Genomic DNA, 22,231 nt, shown 5'->3' on the forward strand with positions numbered 1-22,231 from the left:
GTAAAGCCCTCCTACTGCCCTTGCCCATGCTGCCTTCCACTGACTGATCAATAGATTGGTTCATTTTGAAATGGTGTCTCGCTATGTAGCTCAGGTTAGCTTCAAATGCATGATCTTCCTGCCTCAGTCTCTGGAGTGCTGGGATTACAGGTGCGCTCCACCATATCACAAAGGCACTGCTATCCTTAACTCTCCCCTTCACAAAGTGAATCTCAGCCACTGCTCACAGCTACAGCCCAGATCCGCCTCTTAGTAGCAGAGTCGCTTTGTTGTGGGCCCCATTTTATAAGCGAAGTGGAGGCTTGGAGATGTCGACAGCTGTGTTTAGCCAGTGTGAAACAGTGAGAATTGGTGACTGGGTGGAAGAGAAAATGACCAGAGCAGGCTATGTGTACAGGGAGTACAGGTTTCATTTGCCAAATAATTACTGCCTTCTCTATTGCCCCTCAGAATGATTTCCATAGAACCCATTTGACCCAAGGAATCCCATAAAACTCAGAAATCCAGTGGTCCTGGGTCTTTGTTTCAATGTCTACCAAAGGCCATCCAACAGATGTGGCTGTCCCCCAGGCAGGAGGCAGAGACTGGCTTTCTGAGCCTCCAGTGCATATCAGCAGTCTATGCCAGATGCTCTGACCTGACACCTTTCATCATAGAAAAAGAAAATTCTTTTTCTTAAAAGAAAATTCTTTTTCTTAAGGTGTTTGCTTATCAGTGATGCTAGGGAGATAAACTGACTTCCTGAGTGTAAAGTGGGGTGTAAATCCATGAGTCTGATCTTGGGAGATGACCCTCATTCGAGAACCTATAACCACCAGTGGAATCACCTGTCCCAGCTCAGAGTACTCCCGCAGCTCAGCTGAAATCAGCCTCTACCTGCTTTTGCCCATTTCCAAGAAACACAGCTGCCTACCTTCCTCCCACCTGGCACAGATCAGATGAGTACCTGTGGAGCCTCTGTGGAAGCATTGGAGAGAGCTCTCTTTATACCAACTCCTGTCCCTTCACTTGCTCAGAGATGGAGATGGATTTCCCAGGACCCTTTCAGCCTGCCCCTCAGTCCTAGAGCTTCCCTGGGAACCTCACCTGAGGAACATGCAGCATAGTTCGGTAATGCCAAATGGAGGACAATGAGCTTCTCAAGGCTAGTCTAGCAAGCACATCAGGCCTGGAAGTGAAACTCGGGATATCACTGAACTGATAATCTTGAAAAAGGGTTCAGGGTAAAGAAGGGTCACCAGGTTGAATGCAACCCTGTAGAAAAAGGCACTTGGTTCCTGATAGCGCTTCTGGTAACCCTGAAGAACACTGAAGACCCCTATGTGCATTTTCTTGCCTGCTGTTTCCTCACTCATCCCATTTACTATGTGTCTTAGAGTTTTACTGCTGTGAACAGACACCATGACCAAGGCAAGTCTTATAAGGACAACACTTAATTGGAGCTGGCTTTCAGGTTCAGAGGTTCAGTCAATTATCATCAAGGCAGGAAGCATGGTAGTGTCCAGGCAGGGATGGTACAGAAGAGCTGAGAGTTCTACCTATTGTTCTGAAGGGACCTAGGAGAAGACAGGCTTGCAGGCAGCTAGGAAGGAAGCTCTCTCAAAGCCCACCCCACACTTCCTCCAACAAGGCCACACCTACTCCAACAAGGTCACAGCTCAAAATAGTGCCACTCGCTGGGGCAAGAATTTTCAAACCACCATATCTAGCCCCCAGATACTACCAAATGTGTTCAGGGGCCACTCTTTTCCTCAGATGAGACCCACTGCTGGAGATGTGTCCTTTGCATAGGCTCTGGGTGGAAATGTGGAGTTATTATTTTACTTCAATTGCATTTGTTTTCGTTATTTCATGTAGGCCACAGTACCTGTGCAGGAGGTCAGAGGGCAACCAGACAACTTTTGGGAGTCAGTTCTCTTCTTTTCTCCTGTAGGGCCCTGAGATTGAACTCGGGTCTTCAGGCTCAACAGTAAGTGTCTTTACTAGCTGAGCCATCTTGCTAGACTCAGGAATGGATGCTTTTGAAAGTGTTCTTAACAGTTTATAACCCATAAAGCAATTCTCCCTTCTGAACATTTTCTTCACATCATTGTTTGTATAGGACAGATGTAAGCCTTCTCTGCCCAGTATATAGATCTCTTAACCCCAACTCCCTTCAAACACGACCAAAAGAAGAAATGGAGTTAAACTAGGGCCATGGTTGGGTCTAATTTAATATGGCCAATGTCTCTATAGAAAGAGAACATTAGGGTTCAGAGGGCCACAAAGATGAAGACAAATGTAGAAGGCAGTCAGCTGCAAGACCAGAACACAGGCCTCCTAAGAAACCCATCTAGTAGCACCTGACACTGGGACATCAAACTTCCCCTCCCAGAATGGTGAGAATTGTCTGAATTGATGCTACCCAGGCTCTGTATACCTAAGGATACTTTCTGAGCCTAATGCAACCTTTCAGGAGGAGCCCAGCAAGATGCACTGTAGCCCCTGGGGTGGGGACCATGTTAAGCTTGTTCTTTTTTTTCTTTTTTGTTTCTTTCTTTCTTTTTTTTTTTTTTTTTTTACTACAGTAACAAAATACCTGGCAGCAACCCAAGAAAGGAAGGAAAGAAGGAAGACAGGAAAGGAGGGAGGGGAGGAGGGAGGGAAGGGAAGAGAGAAGGGGAGAGTACTTGGGTTTGGGGTTTAAGGGTACAGGGTAAGACATTGCAGCAGGAATTCTGGGTGGCTAGGCACATTACATCTACAGTGAGGAGAGATGAAAACTGGGATTCAGCTGGCTTCTTCACTTTTCCTTCTTCTTCAGTTCAGACTCCTAGCCCATAGGGTGGTTCAGAAGGAAAAATACAACCAGGGACTATCAATCTGATCAAGATGATACAGAAGAGTCACCATTACAGAGGTTTAAGATGCCCTTACCTCTAGGATTAGTATCAAGGGAAGGATACTTGCTTTGAGAGTGATAATTTTATTTACCAGGAATTTTCTTGTACTTCATTGGCTTTTGTTGGTGATAGGTTTTGTCACAGACTTGGACATTTGCTAACCATGTTTACTTCTTGATGGCAGAGGAAACACACACAGGTGGGATCATGATGTACTGTTAAATGCTTGTTCATGATTGTCTGTCTCCTTCTGTTCTTTTGTTTCAGTTTCACATCATCCTAAGACTTCATACAGAATTGAACATTTAGATAAAATAAGTCATTTGCTCCCAGTAAATAGCATAGCACTATGCATTATTTGGCTTATCATTTTTATGATGTATCAAAAATATCAGGGACTGACTGGCAGGCAGCTGGTTTTACGATAAAGGACACATAGATCCACTGTAAGGATTGCATGCATAGCTCAGAAAGTATGGCTTTGAGCGCATTGCCAGAGCCAGCTCAGTGATAGAATGCTTACCTAGGATTCTAGTCTCAAAGCTCCATCCCCAGTACAGAAAACAAGAGTAACCAAGTGGCTCACATATTTAGTCCCTGACCTTGGGACTAAGGGAAGCAGATGTTAAGTTCAAGGCAAGCATAGGCTACAAAGAGAGACCCTACTTCAAAAAAGTGTAAAACATACATTTTAATGCATTAATTAGATGCTGGGGCTGGAGAGATGACTTAGAGTTGTAAAGACTTGAGTTGGAGCCCCAGCACAATGTGAAAGCTAGGCATGACAGCATGTGCCTGCTACTCCAGCCCTAGATAGATTAGATTCTGGTGGGTGGGGAGCTTACACACCATCCACCTGGCCTGGATGAAGAGCTCTAGACTCAATGTGAGTCCTGGTCTTCAAAACTAAGGTGGAAACAAGTAGAAGAGGAAAACCATAGCCAACATCTGCCTCTACACACAGACGTACAGACATAAACACAACAGACAGACAGACACATACACACACACAAGCACATGCACATGTGGATACATCTGCACACATACAACCACACATAGAGTCAAGTGCATTTGCACACACACACACACATACATGTACACACACAGTCATGTACACATGTATGTATACACATAGTCAAGTGCCTTTACACACATAGACATAATCACATGTACACATACATACATTCACTCATATTTTATGAAGGTTTCTCCAATTTGTAGAGATGCCCATGAGAATGAACTCTCTTCCAGAACGGTCTTCCCAGAAGCTAGGTAGCACTCAGGGAGAGTGGTTCTGGTAGCTGCCTCCCTGGCTCTCCCATAATTTTGCTTTGCTGCTACGGCCAGATTAAGTCAGTCATTACAGTTGACATTCACAGACTCCATGAAACAGGTGCACAACCCCCACTGGACATGCTAGGCTGTGCACAGACCAAAGCAGATGTCCACAGACCACCGTTCCCTCATCTTTCATCACAGCCTGTATGAGAGAGTTACTAAAACAACTCCAGAATCCAAAGTCACTAAAATCTCACATAACTCATGTTTTCTGGTAACATGATACTCTCTCTCTCGACACAGACACACAGATACACACACACATGTACACATGCTCATGTACACACATCATCTTCAGATTTTTGCTTGGACTTTTAAAAAAATGCCAACAGTAATAAGCACATGAACTATCTTTCGGATTTATGAGATATGAGAAAAAACACAAAGTTCCATAGATTTGTCTAATTTTTCCCCTAAGAAAGATGTATTGTGCCAGTACTAGCAATAAGATGAAGAAAACCCATGAAATTCTTCATGTTATTACGTGAAGACTGTCACGCTGCTAGGATACCCCCGTTGCCCACGAGCAGCCTCAGAAGCGGAGTATTTGTCCTTACATTTTTTTTTTCCAGTTTCCTTGGACAGTAGCTGTAGCCTTGTGCAGTTGTAAAGTCCCACAAACGAGTATTTACTTTATCTTGTCAGAGAACACAGTCTTGAAAGAATCATAGAGAACCCGTGTTTATCAGGCTGTCTCTGCATACCCGTTGTCATTAGAGATACAGGCTCCTGGTTTCTCTCCCTCTCTCTGCTGCTAAAGAAAATGAAATGTCTTATTGCTCTCTTCAACAACAACAAAATATCAAGAATCCTAAGTTATCGGAGAAAGCCTGTCTTCCCATTAGTACTATGTTAGTGATAAACAATGTTTTATGCCCCATAATTAAGGTACAGGTAATGAGCAATTATGCAGATCATGAATTAATTATATTTAAAATAGAGGCCATTACAATCAATATTCACCACAGTTTCCACTGCATTCTGGAATTAATAAATCTAATTAAAACTTTCAATTGGCAGGAATCTGTTTATGTCGTCTTTCTCAAGAATCACAATTAACAGCTGTCTGTGATTAATGTATTTCATGTTACTACACAGACACTGAGGATTTAGGGGTACAACACCAGAATCATTGTTGAACTTGACTTGTTAAGACAAACCTGTGCTGGGGTGATGTTTCCTCTCTCCAGCCTGCTTCCGTCCAACATGGGTCAAAAATGTATCTTTGATGGACAGTGGAGCCTTGTATTTCTGGACCAAAGTCCTGGAGCAGCTGTTTCTAAGAAGTGGGAGGGGAGAGTCATTGTTGTGTGGCCAGTTTTCCCCTGTGTTTCCCTTGCCTGAGTAAGGTTTCTGGAAGACCTCCCTTTTCCACTGTAAGCCTGCAAGAGGGGGTGGCCTTCCTCTTCTTGTTGGCATCGGTTCATGCCTCAACCCCAACTGACTGATCTCATGGTTTGCTGGCCACAGCTTTATTCAAGAATGTTGCATTATCTCATCAGAGGTCAAAAGTCACAGAGGTAACTTCAATATGGCTTTTGAGGACTGTATTACTCTGTTTTCTCCAGAGGAACAGGGTCTCTATCACACCTGAAAAGCTGAGAACCAGGTAATTGCTCCACTCAGGATGCTGGGCCTCAGCAGCCCCAGCCTGGCATCAAAGACCTGAAAGGTTCCAGGAGAGCAGCTGACCCTCTGTCCATGTTGAAAGTTCAAGAACACTGCTTCTGATCACTGAAGAAATCAGCCTCAGCATCAGGGCACATTAACTTGGCAGCCAGAGGGAGAGTCAAGAAAGCAACGAGAACATTCTCTCTTCCGTGTCCTTTCATACCTGTGCTGGTACCAGAAAATGCTGCCCGCTTTTAGGATAGGTCTTCTCACATCAATTAAGGCAATCAAGAGCACACCACTCCTACCTGCTACACATGACCATAGGCCAACCTGATGTGGAAAATCCCTCAGCTGAGGCTCCATGCTCAGTGCACAGCTGCTTCTCAATAGAGGCAAGCTGACATTTGAAATCAATTGTTTCAAAAACAGATGCCTCTCGCTTTCTTGTGTACTCAGACCAAGGAATTGGACACCTAGAACTAAAAGCTACTGCATTCCTGCCACAAAGATTGAGATTGTGGAAGAGAGAATAATCTCTAGCTTCCCATGTGCTAACAAATCCACTTATGCCCACAGCCACCTGTTAGTCCAATATTTGTTGCTATGAAAAATACTGGAGAAAAACACAAAGAGGAAAGAACTGGCCTGTCTTGAATGGCTGCTTCCACAGCTCTGGGCCTGTGGTATGGCTGAGCATCCTACATCATTCTGGTCAGAAAGCAGAGAGGGAGACCTGGGAAAAGGTTAAGGATATGCCCATATCAATACCAGCTTGTCTCTAAGCCTTCCACACCCAGGCCTGTGGAGGATGCTTTGTATTCAAATCATCTCACCTTTGGACTCTGGAATTGTCACTTATACAACCAGTAAGCATGTTCTCTTTGGGAGGCCAGCTTCTGTGTGAAGCTACTGGCACAGCATCTCGTGAGGCAGTTGCACATTTAGCACACACATTGCTTCTCTGTCATCAGCTTACCAACTCATCCTTAAGTAACTTAAAATCTTGGCCAAAATAAAAGATTTGGAGCAGTAGGAAGGCAGGTGATGGGTCAGGGTGGGACTGCCAGTGAGCCTTAAATGAAATCCAAGTGCATTAATATCCATTAAATGGCATATTCAAGATGTATGTGAGTTTGCAGCAGATATGTCTGTGACAGTGATATCATTGTGTAAAGGCTGGAATTGAACTTCCTCACAAAAGAATAGACCCTTTGTGCTTCCTAATCAACTGCTTTCTGTTTGTTGGGTGGTACTAGCGCCTTCCAAAGATGCAAACAGTGATCCTTGGGAACTATTCTAAGGAGGACCCTCAACCTTGTGAATCCTTTGTTTGACTGTGTTTTTGGTAGTCAACTTTCTATCTGTAAAAGATGTTTACATCTATCATCTTGTTTGATCCTCACAGCAAGAGTCATATCCCTCCTTGATTAGCCCATCTACAGTGGACTGAATATTAGGTTGGGTAATATCTATGGCTGGTTTGAGGTCTGGGTAGGAGTAGGGGTAGTACCTGGATAGGCATAGATCTCTTCTCCCATAATTAGGTAGAACACTGTGTTTCAAAAAAAAATTGGCAAGGACTGTCTGATGCCACCCTCAGCTTTCAGTGCCAAGACAATAATAAGAATGACTCTACTCTAGTCCATCCAACCTATGCACCAGCTCTATAATGTACCAACGTGCCCAGTCTCCCAACAGTGGTGGTTTTCCTTGAAGCTGATGCAGCTTGAATATTCAGGCCCCTTCCTTCCACAGACTCCATTCAATCCTTCAGATGGGACTGAGGGATGTGAGCTTGTGGTCATGAGTTTTTGAAGACTGTTAAGGTTCTACTACTGGTGTGGGAGCCTGCCTTTTTCCTTGCTGGAGCTGAATTGACTGCAGTGTGTGGGGAAGTTGAGTGCAGATAAACTAATGTGGGGATTGGAGGTGTTCTATGCACGTACATTACCCCTATCTGCCTCTTGGCCACACTTCTGGCTGGCAGGCTACTTATGTTTCTTACTCAATCTTAGCCTAAACATACAACAGGCACAGGAAGTCGCACAGGATCAGAACTTCTGGTGAAATACAAACAGGTCCACTGGCACAGCCACAGAACTGTGGACAGTTAAAAAGGTTTAAAGCATATGAAGCCAGATGCTAGTATGTGAAACTTCATTCTGCCATCAGAAATGTACAAATTGATTAAGGTCTCATATAGTATGATGGATTCCCAGTCGGTATAAAGTTATACATACAGTTACAGACATCCATCTTGCTTTTTCCTTTTTCAGTGACGAATAAGAAAATCAGAAAGTACAAGAATTCAAATTTGTATGTCACAAAGTTGCAGTGGTCCATCGCCCAGAAAATTCATCAGGCTGTGAATCTTCATATTGTATGCATGCATACAGAGGGATTTTCATTCCTACTGTAGAGAACAGAATTATGATATTGTTGATCAAAGGGAATGCAGACCAAATAAAGGATAGTTTAAAAATGGACTAAAATGATATATCAGAATGCTGGGTTAATGAAAAAATTATTAATGAAATAAGATTTTTGAAATGTAGGTGATATTTTCTGGTCTTTGACATTGCATAACTTTCAGTTTCTCAGTCTATGTAAATATTTGTTTCCAATGTTAATTTTGCATGTACCTTTTAAAAGGCACCATCCAAATATCAATACCATATGGGTTTGTAAAATCTGGCTCCATATCTTGCTGGACCTCCACCCTATCTAAGTCTTCTATCAGCCTTGACAGCCGTGGCTCTCAACCTGTGGATCACAGCCCCTTTGAGAGTCAGATAACCCTTTCACAGAGGATGCCTAAGACCACCAGAAACACAGATATTTATATTATAACTCATAGCAGTAGCAAAATTTGTGAAGTAGCAATGAAAATCATTTTCTGAATGAGGGTCACCACAACATGAAGAAGTGTATTCAAGGGTCACAGCATCAGAAAGGTTGAGGACCACTGCTCTAGGGTCTTATCTGAGGTGTCAGAAATATAAGACAAAAGAAAAACAATGACTCATGAATCTCAAAAAATTTTAATCCATTGAGAAGACAAGATCTGTGGAAACAGAAGTCATAGAAAGACACGGGAAGTGCCAAGTTTAAAGTATGACTAGAACAAAAGTTCTGTCTGTACATCAGGTTTCTCTATGTCACCTGCACTTTGTAAGATTAGTATCAGATGGTCCACAGGCAATCAGACCTTCCTCCATTCCTTTTCTGAAGCTCCTTGTCCTGGTTGAATTTTAGGCCAACTTAACACAAGGTAGAGTCATTTAAGCAGATGGAAACACAATTGACAAAATTGTGCTGCCATCTGAGTATTTTTGCCTGTGGACAAAATGCCTATAGCATTTTCTTACTTAGGGATGGATGTGGAAGAATTCAGCTGATTGTAGATGGTGCCATTCCTGGCCAGGCAGTCCTAGGATAAATAGGAATGCAGAATGAGCAAGCCATCACTAGCAAGCCAGTAAAAAGCATTCTTCCATGGTTTGTGTTTCAGTTCCTGACTCCAGGTTCCTATCTAGATGCTGTGACTTCCCTCAGTGATGGACTTGTGACCTAAGAGTTGTAAGATGAATAAATCCTTTCCCCTATGAGTTGCTTTTGGTCATGGTGCTTTATCATAGCTATAGAAAAGTAACTAAGATGTTTCTCCTCCTGTAATTCCCTATGATTTTTTTTTTTTTGAGAATCTGGATTATTTACCCTTCAAATCTTCCTCCACCAGTGTCTTAGTTAGGGCTTTACTGCTGTGAACAGACACCATGACCAAGGCAACTCTTTTAAGAACAACATTTAATTGGGGCTGGCTTACAGGTTCAGAGGTTCAGTCAATTATCATCAAGGTGGGAACATGGCAGCATCCAGGCAGGCATGATGCAGGCAGAGAGGTCTACATATTTATCTAAAGGCTGCTAGCAGAATACTGACTTCCAGGCAGCTAGGATGAGGGTCTTAAAGCCCACACCCACAGTGACACATCTACTCCAACAAGGCCACACCTACTCCTACAGAGCCACACCTTCTAATAGTGCCATTCCCTGAGGCAATTATATACAAACCATCATACCTGGTGACAGTAGAGTGCCTCAGAAATGGGGAACGAGATCTAATTGGGACCAGTCCAATAAGTGTCTTTCCTGGATATCTGCAATTAGGGCTCAAATCCCAGTCTCATTGTGCTTGATCTCTTGTGCAAGTCATCATAAGATCAGGAGCCTTGGGAAGCCACTTGATCATGATTGGATGGAGAAACCAGTAAGAAAATAGAGCCATTCAACAAAGGGAAGGATACAGGTGACATAGAGGAGAAGAGGCTGCCTGAGACCCTGCTATCCTTGGTTCATAATTTTTCTTTAATTTTTCTCCATCCTTTCTTTGGACATAATTTTCATGGCATATAACCTTTGAGATTTACTTGATCTTGGTGTACTAACCAGGTTGAGCAACCATTGCCACTAATTTCAGAATATTTCTCACACCCTTAAGAGAAAATTCAGCTTCCTGAGTAGTCACTCTCCATTCTTTTCTGTCTCTGAGCCTTGACATCCACTCTCTGTCTCCATAGATTTGCCTACCAAAGATATGTGTAAAGGAAATGATGCTACATTTCTTTTGTGACTGACTCCTCTCATTTTGCATGCTGTCTTTAATGTCCATCTACATGTACTATGCGATATGCGCCCCCCCCCCCTTGGTTTCCCTTCATTCTATCAAGGGCCGAGACCTAGAAGCATCTTCTCCCCTTCCTACTTTGAGAGTCCACACATGCTTCTCAACCTGATGTAAGTTGTTCTTTGGACCTAGATTCATAGCCATCCACTCGGTTTCTTCCATTGGTTCTAACTAATTTATGAGATATTGTTTGATGAGGATTTCTGAAGGAGGTGAGGCCAGCAGGGCCAGGGAAGGGGGAAGGTCTTTGCAGTTGAAAGAGAATGGATTAGAAGTGGAAAGCCACTGAAGACAGTTGATATAGAATTAGCAAGGATGTAGATCCTATCCTAAAGCACTGGAAGGATGTAGATGGGCTGAAGTTTCAGGTATTTGACAACAGAAGCAATATACATGGAAAATGAGATGCTGCCTTTAGGGTAGGCTGAGGGCTGAAGACCAACTTCTCTCTATGTCTCTTCAGACAGCATTTCTGTAGCAGTTCAAAATACATTGAAACTGGAAACAGTCAGCTTCAGCTTTCTCTTCTGCCTATACAACCTTGACTTAATTTAGGTAGTTGCATCCCAGTGTCTGAAATAGTAGGAAAACCAGGAACAGCATACATGCTAATACATCTCCACTGTTATAGAACCTATCCAGGGAGCTGCTCTTGAAGGTAGGGTCAGAAGGGGCAACTTTATGACACTTGAAGTGCAGTAATCTCAGTGGTGGTATGTACACACACACACACACACACACACACACACACACACACACACACACACACAGAGTTAGCAGATAGTCTAGTTTTCTTTAAAGCTGAGTAATCCTTTAGTTTTTTATTGGTTTGCTTGGAACAGAGTGATGGTGGACCTCATATAGAATTCAGCTGGTCTGGTTAGGGATGTTACAGAATATTCTACTATTCTTATGTATTATGTCATTCGTATTTAAAATGTAGGAACTTGTCAAATATTTATGAAGAAAACTCAGGGCTATGGTTCATTGATGAAAACAAATGAGAAAGAAATTCAGCTCCACACATACTGACCAAATGGAAGACTGCACAGACCTTTCCATACAACAATGTTATTCTAAATAATAACAATCCAAAATAAATTCAGGGCAGGCCCTCTGTATTCGGTTGACAGACTGTCACCAATGAAAGCACCTCCATGACACTCTTGAAGATCTACACACAAGTATTGACTTGGCCATACTGCCTTAGGTGTGTCTTCTTTGGGGCTCTGCCTACAGTACTGGAGAGGAGACAGGCTTCATGTTCTAGCCCCATCCCGGTCCTGAGGTTTTACTCTTGCCTTATGTATAAGTGAAGAAACAGCCAACAAAGCAGGTCAGAAATAATCCAAAGTAACTGAGTAGATTCGTACCCTGACATGTGGTGCTGCCCATAGCGAGACCTCGAAATCACCCAATTCATATTTTAGGTTCTGACACCAGAGTTTGCAGTATTTTACAATTCTCTATTCCATGTCAGCAGCTCACGGTACAGCTGAATATCAGCCCTATTTAAATCTGCAAGAAAATAGCTGCAGGTGACATAACCTTTCGTGTCGTACCACTGTGTACATACACAAATAATTGGGGCTCTTGACCCTGTCTGGGCCCATACAACTGTAAGTACAAACTTGACATTTTGATACTGCTGCTAGCCTTTCCCGTTGTTATTTTCTGTTTCAATAATCCATTGCAGGTAGAAAAATGAAAGAAGGAAGCATGAATGATTAATGCTGTCAAGCTAAAATAATGTATTTAGAAAAATCTATAAATCTGTTATTTGTGGCATTTTAAAACGGAACACGACAGTCCTCAGTGCCACACTGCCTGTTTCCCAGCAGATGGATGTGAGGGCTGGTCTGCCTGGGAAGCCAAGGAGACCAATGGGCCTCTGGAGTCTGGGCTGGATTGCTGGGCTGCGGTTGGCCTGGGATGGACCTGATGGGAGACTTGGGTTTCTCCTAATGCCAAGGTCAAGAGCAAAGACCCACTGGAGTCTTTGGCAGAATGCATCAGCCAGTCCTCTGGGTTTTGCAACAAAGCAAAGCTGAGTCATACCTCTCAAAGTTTCTGATCCTTCATCCCCTAGGTTCTGTACCCTAGTGGTTCCCCGGCTGTCTGTTGTTTCTTGCCCGAAGCCACCCTCTAGTGGATTGAGATCAAGGTCAAAGATCAACTTGTAAGCTAATCAAGTTAGACTTACTGGAGGCTCAGCACCACTTCCAGCAGTCCGCTCAGTGCTAATCCTTCAAGGCTTTCCTGTCCCCACAGGCCCCATACTGGACTCTCTCAGACTCCAATACAGGTACTTCCAGTCCCTCTCTAAGATGGTCACAGTCTGTAGAAGTTCACACCTAGCTATAGCACATCTTCTCAAACTCTGGCATCTCTACTGTGACTCAGAGGGTCCTGATTAAAATAGTACAGGGCCTACCAACACCTTGTTGGCTTCCCATGCAGCACATTAAAATGGCTGGATTGGCAGAATCAATGTATTTGTCATTGGCTTGGGGAGCAACTTAAGCTTTCGCAGACAATACAATGACCAATTCACATCTAAGTGATAGTGTCCATCAACCCCAAACTATTCGGAAACTCATCGGATTTGTCACCCTAAGTAGCATTGTGGACAGGATGGGCAGACACCTGGGAGATGCAGCTACCTTGGAGGTCTGTGCTGGGGATGAAAGGGTGGAACAGTGGTCAAGGAGAAACGGTTCCTGTGGAAATCTTGGATCACTGTCAAGAAGAGGGGTTCCCCAGAGAACATAGATGTCCTTGTAGAGCATGGGTCCTTGGGGCATGGTCCACACTGAGGGGGTGTCTCTGTGATCTGTTGGCTGGCCACAAAGTAACCTAGGTGTCTTAGAGTAGTTCTGGTAGATGAGAGGTAACTGCCCCCATCCCATTGATTCTGTTTTGCATGACTGACTGATGCCATAACTTAAAGCCATCTAACAAGGGAGACATGGGGCACTCTACCCCAAGGTGGTAGTGAGGGACGTAGAAAGTTTAGAGAATTAGAGGTCTAGTGTAGTGAGTGCTTTTTAAGTGTATTGGTCATGCACAGTGTTGAGGGAGCCTAGTCAGGTTTGGAAGCCAGTGTCTGAAGTCACTTCTCAAATTGGCTGATACCCAGTAAGAAGTAGGGTCTGGGGAAAAGGCCACAGGGTGATGGGGACAATGGGAGCTGGAGCACTTTTAACCACAATGCATATCTTCTCTGTTCTAGACATCTCTGCTGCTAAGGACATAGTCTTGGCGACACACACTGTAGTTGGCAGAAAATAGAATGCATGTGGACTCCCAAGCACAAAGCCACTGTGCAGCTGGGCAGATGGCATCGACAGGTCGATCTTGTAGTTACTGCTAGGTACACAGCCTGGAATCTTCCTGCCCCAGATGCACTCTGGCAGAATGAAGAGCCGTACCAGACTTCTCTCCCTGGGTCTGTCATATATATATATATGTATCTGGCCAGCGGAGTAGAAATGGATTTTAATCCAGTTTGTGTTTCTGCATTAGTGAAGCCCATGGATGCCTAGGCTGTTTGAAGATGTTCGTTTCGCTCAGGTGCTAGGCCTCAATAATTTAAAATTAACTCAACTCTCTCAGCATAAAAAGTAATGGATCTGTCAGAACCCAAGTGCGGAATGCCTAATTTAAGATTTTACATGCTAATTCTAAATAAATGGAGGTGTCACGAGAAGGAAGGGTTCTCTTTTTAAGTGCATAAAGGAAGACCATGAGTTAGTGGAGGCCATTAAAGGCATACCTCTAGTGTCTCAGTCTTCATGAATACCAGATTCAGAACCACATCCTGAAAGTCTGTCCTCAGAAGCCCCCAGCACAGAAACTTGGAAGCCCCTTTTGAAAAGATCAGTCGTCTACTCTTCTAAGGGCTCTTATATATGAGCGCAGAACACCCTCTTTGATATGACCCAGAAAACTAGGATCTGGCCCAGGTAACGTGTTCTTATGACAGAACTTCAGTTTGTCTGGCCCCAAAGGCCTCACACTGGGGACATGCCGAAGGGTGGAGGAGCTTGGATCTCCCATTCCTGCTAGTGTCTCTTCCTCTGCCTTTGAAAATGGGATACAGTAGGAAGTGTGGGGTTCAGGAAGAGTCCCCAACCTAGATCTGGGACTTCCATGAAGTACTTTAGGACAACTAGGTAAATATTACTTTGTGTGCCCTAACTCAAAATGTCCCGTGGGTACCTGAAGATGCTTCAGAATGTCCCACAACCCTAACTGTTTTGCTGTTAATTATCCCTGCATTATTTTACCTGGGAAAAATTGGGACGTGTAACAGAGCCGTAGCTTGCCTTAGCTGTTCCCTGGCTCTTCTCTCTCTGTGCTTTGTCTTTCTGTATTGAGATCAAGAGGTGAGGCTGTGATTATTTTTTTTTAATTAGTTGACTTGGCAATGCACTAAAACATCTAAAAGAAGCAACTCAAGGGAAGGGAATTTCGGGGGAGGGGGCTCAAATTCTGGAGGGGCACAGTCCACCATGGTGGGGAAGGCACGGGAGCAAGAGAGGCTTCTGGTTGTTGCTGCAGGAGCATAACACAGCTTGCTTCCTTCTGCGTGGATCAAGACACAGGGACCTGGGCCAGAAGAGGAAGGAGCTCTAACATTTCATGCCTACTCTAAGTGATCCACTTCCACCAGCCATGTCCCACCTTTTAATAATTCTACAACTTTCTAAATCAGTTATACTAGCTGAGGACTGAGTTTTCAAATGAATGAGCCTGTGTGTGGCATTTTACCTTCAATTATAAGTAATGACAGTAGACAGCTTGGGCCTGCCATCCAGATTGACTCCAGTTTCTTTAGTCAGCTCTCTGTCTCTCTCTCTCTGTATGTGTGTGTCTCTCTCCCTCTCCCTCCCTCTCTCTGTCTGTCTCTCTGTATGTCTGTGTGTGTGTGTGTGTGTATCTGTGTCTGTGTGTGTCTGTGTGTGTTCTCTCTGCCTAAATGATCCCCGTCCTCTTCATCCTTTCTGAATCATGATAGAACAGGGGTGGGGGTGGAGCCTGGGATTTAGGAGCTCTGAGTAAATGAAGTGCACATATTCATTCCTTAGCTAATGTTTCCCTTATAAGTCACCTGCAGGCTCCCTATGAGGATACAAGCTTGGCATCACCTGTTTCCCACAGGCAAACACATAGAGTTCCCAGGAGCAGTCTTGGTCTAGGCCTTTGTCTTCTCACTGAACCCCACAATGTGCTGATCCAGAGGGAAAGTCCACAGAGAGAGAGATAATGCTAGGGAAGACATTGCCGTACTGCTTGCCTTCCTCTTCACATACTGGCTCATATCAGGAAGATTCTGAACCCATGTGAAGCAAGTACAACACACAGCTTAGAACTCCTCCCAGGAGACCTGTGGTCCTCACCAAGTATATGGGCTTTGGAACAAATGGCAGGGCTACATTGAGGCTCTGGTGGCTTCTCTGTTTTTCTGCTGTCACTGGAAGGATAGTATCTGCGGGGAGGGGGAAACCTATTGGAGCCTCTCAAGGGTGCAGCCTTTAATGCAGGACTTCCGGTGGCAGAGGCAGGGCAAAAAGGAGTCATATTCCTAGGATCTTACCATATCTCTGTTTTTATTTTAAAATGAAAAAAAAAAAGTACACTAAGTATTCAGAACCTGTTTCCTTCTCTTGTAGACCCAAGGAAACTTCTAGCGCCTAACTTTTCAGAGATGTGCAGGTACCTCTTTTTTTCTTCTACAAAGTAGAACCTAACAAGTAAGGAATAAGTTTCTCCCCACCCAGGGTAATCTCTCTTCCCATTTACCTGACCCTTCTGGGATTTCTGTCCTAGCATTAGTCATTTGCTATGGCCATTATAGGACTCTGTGAAGATATGCCTGTGTCTCTAATACTCTGAGTAATACATCTTGGTAGCATGAGTCTGTGCCCTGTTTGTCTCTGCAACTCCAAGGGCCAGCCAGGCCCACTGCAGAGCATATTGTGTCTGCTAATGTCATTATAAAACTGAATTCCTGACTACATCCATACAGTTGCTATATGCTTCACAGAATAAGATTCAGATGGTAGGTTTTAAGTGGGGAAAACGGACACTGGGATAACTTGCTCACAATGTTTTCAGACGTTTCTCTCCTCTAAGGAAAGGAAATTTGAAAATGCCTTTGTAGAAAGCTGTCATTACAGGTCCACATACCTGTGGGTCATGAACATTGATGAACTTATTCCTACAAAGTTCTTGGGAAATGCAGGGTTCACTGGAGTTAGGAGCCAAGGGCTCACTGAAAGAAAATAAATCAGTGTTCAGAATGGATGGGAGAGAGGATCTTGAACGGCTTTATTGCTCTCGGGTGCTAGCCTTTATAGACACAGAGATGCCAGCAAAGAGCTGAGCATTTAGGACTAACCGTCACTAGAAGATCATAGCTCGTGGAGAAGAGGACAGAGCTGGAGTCTGGTGTTGTAGGCTACATAGCTCTTGGGGCATCTTGCAAGACTGAAGCCATGCTTGATGGCTGTGGACAGCCATATCTATCTGTCCATCTGCACCTACATTTCCTGGTGCTGTGCCCAAGTCTTCAGTGAAAACCTGCAAAGGTTACAGCCTGCTCTCCACTGTATGCTCTAAGCAGACAATTGGTGAAGTGCATGTTCCATCTCCTGCCTAGTGGCACAGCATTTGCTGTGTGAAGAGAGGGTGTGTTGAATAGAATACACCCATGCATCCAAACGAAGTGAAAGGCACCCACACCCTGAGAAAGCTTTGGAAGCTGGCTCAAATGACTAGTTGAAGTTGAAGGTGTGGGACTAGAAGTCTGAGCTACTAGAGGCACTGGAATAAGAAGAATTTACATTCTGACTATAAGTAGAGCAATGAGTCTTCTTGGCCAATCTTAGATGAACAGTACACCCACTCCCACAATGCCAGAATCCTTCCTAGTTTGACAGTGTTGTACACTTCTCAGAATTAGAGTGACTTCTCTTATGTGGGGCAAGTGGACCATGCCTCCAGACAGAAGGACTGGTAAGGTTGAGTGAGCTCACACCATATGAATCTCAGCATAGAGAATGGTAGGAGTGGGGCCCACTCCCTGCCTAACTCTATGTGCCCTCAAACATGTAACTATGACATCCCACTGAAAGGACCATGACGATGAGCCCCATAGGGAAAACACCTGAAGGCCTTCCCCATGCAAATAGAGCATCACCAGCATCTCAAACTGAGCCAATGGAAAGCATCTATCCCTGGATCCTATGCTTCTCTGCAATGTTTGAAAAGTACCTGTCCACATGGAATAAAGTGCGCAGGGTTTTGGTTTTGGTGTTCTCCCCCCCGCGCCCCCCACCCACTGAGAATAGTCTGGCTATTTACTGAACTGTAACACTTTGAAGAAGAGTTTTCTCTCCTGAAGCATTCATCACTGGACCTTGGACCTGCCTGGCAGACCAAGCTCACACACTACCACCTCTACTGCTGCCATCACTGCTGCTCATCACTGCCCACCACTGCCTGCTGGTGGCACTAACACTGCCACAGAAGCGGTTGAGACCTGGGACCCCTGCTACCTGCCCTGTACAGGTTCTCCTTCTGAGCCTTGTCACACTTTGGCTGTTTCGAACTGGACCAGAGACCCAAGAAACCTATTTGTCCAGGTTCTGTGGAGAACAACATCCTAAGACAAGGATTCCCCAGGTCTACAACATCTCATGAACCTGCTAGGAAAAAAACAGTTATACCATGTAACTCCTTGCCACTGATACCTACCAGCGTGCCACACATGTGAGCATTCATACGATGTGATGTCTCCTACAGTACTAACTCAAGTCCTAGCACCTCCACTAAAGACCCACCCCCATTATACTCTCTGATACCTCCTCCTACCAAGAGGAGCCATACATACCCTCATGGCGGGGCTACCCTCCTCAGCCATGGGTTGGCTGCACTTCTTCATCTGTGTCAGGAGGCCGGTGCATGTTACTTTGTGGGATCAACTCAGAAAGCCTCAAATGATGTATGTACTAAGAACTCTCGACCCTGAGCACAGAGAATACAAACCATTTTGTGCTGAGAGAGCTGCACTCTGCCGTGTATTCGCTGTTTGTTGACTGCTGTCAAATATAATAAAAAGAAATATATCTCAGTGAACAGAAAAATTAAGGCACGTAAATGTGCTATTGTTTTTTTTATTTTGTCCCGAACTCATAAAACAGTACTTCCTTTCCTCTCCCGAGTGGTCAGATAAATAAATTAACTATAAAGTCGGAAAGAAAAACACATCCATGGAAAAGTGCTCTGCAGGGGCGCAAACTTCATCTGCACACAGGGTTCTGCTTTCACTGCCTGGCTGCTTCCCTCCATTCTCTGCAGAGCTCAGGCCATGGGAAGCGGAGGCTACCTGATGTCCCTCTGGCTCCAGACCCTCTGTCTGACCCTGAGTTCTCTTCCTCCCAATTTCAGCTTCCTGTCTATATAAACACCAAGTCACAGCTCAACCCTTCTGTCCTTGGCGACTCTGTCCACTCATTTCCTGTTTGATACCCCTCTTTACTAGCCGCTGCCAAAACCTCCTCCTCTGGGGAGCACTTTTCTCCAAAGGCTGCCTGCCACAACCCTACTCTGTTCCTTTGGGGTATACCATGCCCAGGAATGTTCCCACATCCCTTACAGGGCTGAGGCACTAGGGTGGGTGGCAATTTCTTGCCTAGTCCAGAGCCAACAAATATGAAATCTCCTAGTACCTTTGACCTGGTTTGGAAGATTCTGGGCTGCAGCTGACATACCAGGAGCACACTCTAAGATAAAGTCTTAGCTACGCTGTGTTTGACTTCCTGAAATCTCACATTGCTTTCCTCAACCTGCCTCTCTGACCTTTTAATTCCTGGCCACCCCACTCCCACTCCGGAAGCAATTGTTTAAGAAATCCCTGCACAGGAAGCTTGGAGACCAGATAGACTACAGGAGAACTGTGTGTGGGGGGGGGAGGGGCGGGATTGTTTTTTGGTTTCTGTCACAAAGACAGAAACAATATAAAATACAATTTTGATCCACACAGTTTGAAGATGGAAACTTTTGTGGAGGGAAAAGCATCACGGCAGCATGACAGAAGCAGCTGATCCAACTTTGTCCTTAGTCAGGACACAGAGAGATAGATGGTGGGCCTCAGCTCATTTTCTCCTTTCTCTTCAGCCCAGGATCCCAGCCCATGGAATGTCATTGTCCACATGTAGGGTAGAACTTCCCACCTCAGTTAGTTCTCACTTGAAATACTTTAACTGACACATGTGGAGGGGTGTCTCCCAGCTGATTCCAAATCTCAGGTGCCTGTGAAGATTACCTATCATGCTTTATATAAGAAGCAGTTGGAGGAGATGTTCCAGAATCCAATGTCTCACCTCCCCTTCCCCTGTCCAAGCAGATCTGTTGGGGTTAGTCTTGTGAGCTGTATATTAAGAAGCTGAGCTCTGTGCCCAGGTTCAGACTGCCAAGGGACACTGTATTAACTTATGTACCTATAAAGAATGCTTCTTCCAAATCCCCAATTGGTCAATAAGTGGCTGGGGCTTCTGACTGGGCAGAAGGGAGAAGAGGGTGGGACTTAGAAAAGAGTAAGGCCACAAGGAGAAGGAAGGAAAGACAATGGAGGAGATAGGTCACCAGGAGGCCAGATGGACAATAAGACATGGCCATGAGAAGCTGATTCTAAGGACACACAGGAAGCAGAGTAAGCCAGGCAAGACTTGAACTGCAAGTACCACAGAGCCTGCGGTTTGAATATAGGTTAGAAAAGCTCAGAACCTGCCCAGTCTAGGCTTTTTTTTTTTTTTTTTTTTTTTTTTTTTTTTTTTTTTTTTTTTTTTTTTTTTTTTTTTTGTTTGTTTTTTTCGAGACAGGATTTCTCTGTGTATCCCTGGCTGTCCTGGAGCTCACTCTGTAGACCAGACTGGCCTCGAACTCAGAAATCCACCTGCCTCTGCCTCCCAAGTACTGGGATTAAAGGCGTGTGCCACCACTGCCTGGCCCCAGTCTAGGTTTACAGCTTGTAAATAAATTTACAGTGCTTCTGTGTCCTTTACTTGAGAACTATATGAACAAATGTGGGCTGGGGACCTCCTATAGAGGGGTAAAAGGGGACATAGCAACCCCCCAGAAAATTAATGTTATAGATCTGTGACAAGGAGGAAAAGGCCTGCGCAGGAATTGCATCCTTCTCTTCCTTCCGCAGAAGCAAGCCTCAGCCAGCTTGTGCAGTGTCAACATCAGAGGCAGAACTAAGGTGTGGCCACAACATGATCAGGATTGGGGAGCGTTCTGGAGGGAGCCCCTGGATTCCTGGCTTAAAAGGTACTTGAAGTGACTCTCTAGAAAGAGAAAGCAGCTGTGGTAGACGTCTTCACTCCATGCAGGTAGACATGCTTGAAGAAAGATAACCCTCTAACGAGGATTATTTTTTAGACCCTGTTCTAAGAGCTGATCATTTGCAACCATCTCTCAGCATCTGTAGGAGACTGGCCCCGGGACTCTGGTGAATACACAAATCTGAGGATGCTCAAATCTTTTGTATGAAATAGCATAGTGTATATGCTGCTAACACAGCCATTAGTCCATACAGAAACATTATAAGAACCATTGTTATCCCGGTTTATGAATGAGAAAATATTTGCTCAGAAAGATTCAAAGCCTTGTCCTAGATCACCCATTCTAGGGATGACAGGGCCAATAATCAGCTGCTAGCATTCTGGCCCAGCATCTATGTTTGCATACCTGTCTTTGCTCTCTCTTTTGGCCTGTGGCAAAATAATGTTGTTCTATGTCACTACACATGAAAGAAACAGATCTACCCATGCAGCCACACAGGAGCCAGTCCTTGAGAAAAGAAGCCTGGAGTGCTAAGACACTGCTGAGTGAGTGCCAAGGGCAGGAGCCCAGGGATGTGAGGTTCAGTGAGAAGTGCTAACTCTGTCTTTCCATGAGGCTGAAGAGCCGAAGAGAGCTATGGACCCAGGTAAGGATAAGACCAGGAGGAGGTGTGAAGGTACTTAAGGATCTGGGTTGATGGCAGAGTAGAAAGGAGGGCTGTCTTTGGGTGGGGCAGTTTGAGAAGCCAGAGGGATCATAGTGCTGAGTTACAAGATTGTATAGGACATGTTGAGTTATTCTGTGCCCGAAGTTCAGCAAAGAGCTGTCCCAGGCTTTGTCGGTCACCCTCTGCTTAGTCTCTCTCTGTTGTCTGCAGTCTACTGCTTCTCTCTCCTGTGAAATGAGCACATGAGAATTACAGCATTACAGTTTCACCCCTTCTGTTCTTCTTTGTTCATTTGTGGACTCAAATCCTGAACCTCAGGATATGGAGAGGGATCTCTGTCCTTTACAATGTTTTGGATTTATTTTTCTGTTTGTCTTGTGAATTAAATCATACACATAAGCATAAGCATTTACAAACCTACACACACATACCTGGGCACGCATGCCTACACACATACACACACATACACACCAGGCCACTAAGAAACGCCAAAATCAAGTCAGAGGAGTGCAGCCTGGCATAGAAGGGAGAAAAAGAAATATTTGCCCAACTGCTCCATAATTTGGACAGAAGCTCTTACGGTTAATTAATAACTCATCTGTCCCCAAATTCAGTGACATTCTATTGATCCATCTTTCTCATATCACCCTGCTCCCCCAACCCAAGCCTTCCTGCCAGTTACAGAAAAAGG

The 22,231-nt window shown here is 44.5% G+C and overlaps 1 long non-coding RNA gene across 1 annotated transcript; it reads right to left on the reverse strand.

Moving 5' to 3' along the window:
* Positions 1-2,953: 2,953 nt before the first annotated feature.
* On the reverse strand, positions 2,954-18,618 carry LOC116100471. The gene is made up of 6 exons (XR_004122593.1): positions 18,418-18,618; positions 16,713-16,797; positions 8,075-8,247; positions 5,381-5,499; positions 4,778-4,971; positions 2,954-3,167 (listed from the first exon to the last, which is right to left on the reverse strand). It is a non-coding gene; the product is annotated as an uncharacterized LOC116100471 (long non-coding RNA).
* Positions 18,619-22,231: the final 3,613 nt, after the last annotated feature.

The sequence above is a fragment of the Mastomys coucha genome, unplaced genomic scaffold (genome assembly GCF_008632895.1).
Source record: "Mastomys coucha isolate ucsf_1 unplaced genomic scaffold, UCSF_Mcou_1 pScaffold21, whole genome shotgun sequence".
NCBI classification, from domain to species: domain Eukaryota; kingdom Metazoa; phylum Chordata; class Mammalia; order Rodentia; family Muridae; genus Mastomys; species Mastomys coucha.